This window comes from Pseudophryne corroboree, chromosome 1, assembly GCF_028390025.1.
Source record: "Pseudophryne corroboree isolate aPseCor3 chromosome 1, aPseCor3.hap2, whole genome shotgun sequence".
Lineage (NCBI taxonomy): Eukaryota > Metazoa > Chordata > Amphibia > Anura > Myobatrachidae > Pseudophryne > Pseudophryne corroboree.
In genome coordinates, this window is record NC_086444.1 from 949,140,889 (window position 1) to 949,147,057 (window position 6,169).

Genomic DNA, 6,169 nt, shown 5'->3' on the forward strand with positions numbered 1-6,169 from the left:
TTTCTGCAAAGAGGGTACTCACCAACAACTCTAAACAGATGTATCAAAAAGGCATATCGTTTCAGAAACCCATTGAGCAAAGCGGAGCGGGCTGTGAAAAGTGATCGAATGGTACATGTGAGCACATATGACCACACTTCACACATTACAGGTGACATCTATGAGCAACACTGGCCTATGTTGACATCAGACCCACAATTGAATCTCAAGGGTAGCAGCCCCCCAATGAGAGCCTATCGAAGGGGTCCGAATTTGCGCCAGTTGTTAATGCGACCAACGATGCAGCCAACTAAGACCTCTTCACATTGGTTGAGATCGGGTAGAACAGGTTGCTACAAATGCAAAGGTTGCACCACCTGTAACTCGATGATAAGTGGAAGAGAGATCCGACATCCACATAATGAAACTAAAATCAAGATCCGCTACAATCTCACTTGTACGAGTGCCTTTGTCATCTATGTGGTTATTTGCCCTTGTGGCTTATACTATATTGGAATGACAAGCAGGTCATTCAGGGACAGAATGGCAAACCACAGATACTCGATCAGGACAGCGATTGATACAAAAGAAACTGATAAACCGGTAGCTAAACATTTCCTTCAGTATAATCATCAGGTCTCATCTTTACGATGTATGGTTATTGACCAGATCCCGGAATTGGTGCGAGGTGGCGATCGAGTACTCGCATTGAAGAAACTTGAAGCACGTTGGACATTGTTGTACCACGTGGGTTAAATGAGAATAACCCACTGAAATTCTTTATACATTGAAAGTTAAGTACAACAAAACAGCTTTGATCCTGATTGATCATTAGCGAGAAGTACAATGAAAACGATATTACATTAGATGTTCCTATACCATTTACGAGTTAATTAGTTTAACTATTTATTAGCTTTTTAATATATGTCCAATATGGATTGGCTGACATACACCTTTGACCCTTTGGGTCTGATGTGGTATGACGGGCGGTCCAATATGGAAGGGTGATGTGTATTTTAATGTGGTGTGGTGATGGCTTATGGGCTCCTCTATATAATGTTAGACACACTCTGTGATAACATTGCATATTTCTGACGAAGGGTATTTTATACTGGAGGTACTCTGTGAAATGTGAAGCCCCTCTAGTAAATAATAGGTGGAACGCAAATACTCCGCTGTGAGACGCAAGGGTCGCAGTTCCGGTTACATGTTACTGTGCGACGGATGTGACGTGACGCACTTCAGGCATAGTTGTTAATGTGGGTGGAGAAACGTCCATTGAAGCCGGTGGAACGCAAATACGATTGCTTCCGGTATGGACGTTAATTTAAAACCTCGGTTAGTACTTTAATCAGTCTATATGTTGATGATTGTCTGGTATGTATATATAAGGCTAATATACTCTATGGCACTGTTACACGATATGTACTCTAAATATTATGATTATATAGTGAAATAACACGGAGAACCCAGGGTGGGTTAATGTGATGCATTTCCGGTAATTAAGATAACTAATTGATTGTGTGCAGTATATAGGGGAGCCCGTGAGAGGTTGTCAGTATGCTTATTCCTGGCATGCTGAGCAGATGTCTCCTGGGCTGTCTTGAAAAAGGCTTGTCTAAGCCGAAACGTCGACACTATGAGTTGATTCTGATGTATCAATAAAACCCTTTAATTGAAGTTGGACTGGTGAGTGCCCTCTATTCTGGATCCGTGGTCTGGATATACATTGGGTATATATATATATATATATATATATATATATATATATATATATATACACACACATACAGATATATACATCCGACACTCAATGCAGCAAAAGAAATGCCTAGGTGCCCTCCTAAAGATAATGCAGTAACATTTCCTTCCCCACCTGTGCCATGTCTTTCTATTTTTGCACATGATTGCTTTGTTTTGCACCATGATTTGAATACAAAAGTTTACTAAGACCTTGGAGTGCCGCCTCTTGTCCTTTGCCATATACACTTGAGCCACAGGTGGGGAAGGAAATATTACTATATATATATATATATATATATATATATATATATATGTGGGAAAGACAAAAAGAACTCTCAAGATCAGGATACAAGAGCACGTGAGGAATATCAAGAATAAACTGGAAACTCATCTACTTTATAGACATTTTAAACTTGAACACAATTCAAATCCGGAAGAGATGTCCTTCAAAGCCATCGAACACGTGACCAGTGGTGACAGGTGTGGAGACCTGGCTAAGAAACTCTCCCAAAGAGAAATGTTCTGGATTTTCCAATTAAAAACCACACATCCTCTAGGCTTCAATGAAGGATACGAAATTGCACCCTTTCTTTGACGGAGGCATTGACAAGCAAGCAATCATGGATGTGTATAGTACATTTTATTTCTTTCGGCACTCTGCACTTTTATTAAGTTCCTAAGATAGAATGTCAAATATTCCTAATAAAAACCTGTTACTGTGTGAATAAGTCATTTCGCCAATGAATACAGTCACACCGCACTGGCACTCGCCCAATCTCGTCCGATCTTGGAAGCTAAGCAGTGTTGGGCCCAATCAGTACCAAGTGGGTAACCCCTTGAGAAGATTGGGTACTGTATAAGTGTAGACCAGAGAACTCGTAACGGCAATACTACAAGGGAATATTGACACACGCATTATTCACTTTCTGCACAATCATATTCCATTATATATATTTATATAAGTTTTATTAGTGCTAAATATTCCTTACGTCTATTCATAAAGTAATACACCACCTTTAGACACCCCTTTCCCGACTATTTCACGATTCAAGATCTCCACCTTATCTCTGAAAGGACCTCGTCCCATACCCCTTCCCCCACTTATCACTTTATCTCTTATCCTCACATTATCCTAGTATTTCTGCACTAGCTTATCAATGATTATTATATATTTATGTAATATTATACTACTTTTTTTATATATCACTATTCACCTAATATACCCCTAACACACATATGCATCGTGTTTATACTTGAATGAAAGGTCTAAATAATATTTAATATTTAATACTCTCTGCATAAATAATACTAAGCTTAATAAATATCCAGAAGTCAACAATAGCACTATGTCAAACCTGGGTATAAACAATATAGGGGGTAATGTATTAAAAACGTCCTAACGGACGTTATGTGTCCAGGTGCATATCACCACATTATCGTGGTGATACGCCCGCTGCCGCCGCCACAATGTATGAAGATGGCCCCCGCCGATGTGTGAGTGCGTTATCCTACCTGTCCTGCGGTAGCGCACCTTCCACATCGGCTCGGCGCCGCAATCTGTGCGCATGCGCCCTTCTCCCTTCTTCCTGTGTGCACCGCCGGAGGCCCCCGACGCATGCGCAGTAGAGCTGTGTGGACCAGCAGAAGAATGTCCACGTTAAATAAAGTTTATTTAAAAAAAAAAAAAAAAAAGTTACTGCACATTCTGACCACATCGCCTGCCCGGGGGAGGCGTTCCGGACAGTCTGCTTCAGGAGACGAAAAGGGGCAGCAGAGGCAATCATACATTGCCTCTGCTCTTCGTCTCCCGTTCACTACAGCGGGGTAGCGGTAAGTGGCGGGGGCGCGCGGCGACCAGGCTATACGGCGTTAACACGCCGTTCATACATTTGGAGGATGCGCTAATTGCAGGCTTAAGGTGCGCTGTGGTCAGCAGAAACCACAGCGCACTTTCATACATCTGGCCCATAATTCCTTTTTGGTCCACTACGCAATTGATATACAGGTTGAGTATCCCATATCCAAATATTCCGAAATACGGAATATTCCGAAATACGGACTTTTTTGAGTGAGCGTGAGATAGTGAAACCTTTGTTTTTTGATGGCTCAATGTACACAAACTTTGTTTAATACACAAAGTTAATAAAAATATTTTATTAAATGTCCTTCAGGCTGTGTGTATAAGGTGTTTATGAAACATAAATGAATTGTGTGAATGTACACACACTTTGTTTAATGCACAAAGTTATAAAAAATATTGGCTAAAATTACCTTCAGGCTGTGTGTATAAGGTGTATATGAAACATAAATGTATTCTGTGCTTAGATATAGGTCCCATCACCATGATATCTCATTATGGTAAGCAATTATTCCAAAATACGGAAAAATCCCATATCCAAAATACCTCTGGTCCCAAGCATTTTGGATAAGGGAGACTCAACCTGTACTCGTATGTCTTTTTCCTTTAATAATCGTCTTTTTAAGCTCAGTACACTAACAAATATTAATATGTGCGCTTTGTTTTTATTTATCTGAGCTGCTCGTGCATCCCAAATACAAGGATGCTATTCGAAGATGGTGGCCGTATGGGCTGAAAACACAAATAAAACCCCCCCTAAGATGGCCGCCGCATCCCTGTATCTCATGCTCCAAATTACAAATCACCATGGAGATGCTGGGACCAGCTGTGACAAGACTTCACGCACCCGCCCAGCTGGAAGAAGGGCAAAAGGACTCCTATGCCCAACCGGAAGAAGGGCATAACCATCTCATTCTGAGGACGTTTTTACCGGAAGCAGCGCATGACGCGCATGCGCAATGAGACGCTGAGGACACAGGAAGTGGGGCGGAAGTGACGCGGAAAGCGTCCTGTACGATTTTTAACTATTTCTCCATGTATATTTCTCGTTTTTTACGTCAAAAAACACATTTAGACTTATTATAAGTAGCCATACCCATTGTTTACACTTACAACCAACTTTGTGTCAGAATCTTGAATGTTAGCACTAACAGGAAGTGATGTCATAGACATTCTTCCTTAATCACTGCTGCTATAAATAAGAGTGTTTGCACACTAGTCCTTTACCCCTTGATGAAGTCTGAGGACGAAACGCGTTGGGTATACCTCCACTGACTCTCCATTTTTAAAAGATAAGCATCATTTTCTTATCATAAAATACTTTTATCAGTATAAAATTGCTTTTACTGATTTTACGTGATTTAGGGTTCTAGCTTAACTGTATTATTTTATCTATATTTTTTAGTATTTTTTATTGTTTTTATTATCTAGCTTTTTACCTACTTTTTTATCCCATTATTATATCTCAAATTGTATAAATAAATATTTTGTTACTTTTTTTCCGCTATATTCCCGCTATATCCCGCTATATTCTTCATAGTTATTTTTATATATTAGACACTGCAAGTCGCTGGTACCCCTATTCCCCCCTTCCACACCTTAACTCTAAAGGCAGCTTATCACTGCTGAGTACTTAGGGGTTAGCTGACACCTTACATTTTTAAAGGAGTGTCTTTAACCACTGTATTATCTTTTAATAAATATCTGTTCACACACACCTGTGGCGCCGTACCCCCACTACCCAATATATATATATATATATATATATATATATATTGTGCAAAAGGGTCCGGCACTCCTCGTCCCTGCTGGGTACCTGCTCAGGTGCCCTCCTTAGGCTGTAAAAGCTCAATGTATGTGCAATGGAAGGCGGCACTCAGAGGCTGTCATCAGGTGAAAAACATGTGCTTTAATCGACGTTTCAGGAGACGTACTCCCTTCCTCAAGACACAACATGGACACATGTGTCCTTGACAAAAACACCCATCGCGGTGTTGAAACGTTGGACGTGTCATGCAGTTTGCTTCTTAAAAATTTTTTTTTTCACTACCAAACCCGTGGAGTGCCGCCTGTTTCTGTGGTGAGGGGGTCAATGGTTTGTGGCTTCAGTCACCACGAACATCTACACCGTGCATGCTTTTGAGGAGGGCACCCCGGTCTGTATCCACGTTGTTCCTGAGTGCCAACTATTTCTACTACATATATATATATATATATATATCTCTATCTATCTAGATATATATATATATATATATATATATATACAGAAATGAATCGGCACTCTCTCCTATCACAGTTCACTGCCCTGGTGCCATCCGGAAAAATCCTTTATATACGACACGCCCAGCAGCGGCGGCACTCACGGGTCTACTCACAGTCAATAAAGTGCATTTATTTCATCACTCAGTGTCAGACGTTTCGGGGCCACAACGCCCCTTTTTCGAGGTGATACAACAAAAATAAGTGAACACAACATACCTTTTATAAAGAAGAAGACCCGCGAACGGGACGAGCTCCCGGCCCCCGGCGTGGGACACACCCCCGGCCTGGCTCTACAGTGCTGTGCAATGACGTACTTCCACCCTGGAG

The 6,169-nt window shown here is 41.0% G+C and overlaps 1 pseudogene; it reads left to right on the forward strand.

The window, feature by feature from the left end:
• The first annotated feature begins 2,464 nt into the window (after positions 1-2,464).
• Positions 2,465-2,583, forward strand: LOC134945913 (5S ribosomal RNA; annotated as a pseudogene).
• The last annotated feature ends 3,586 nt before the right edge of the window (positions 2,584-6,169 follow it).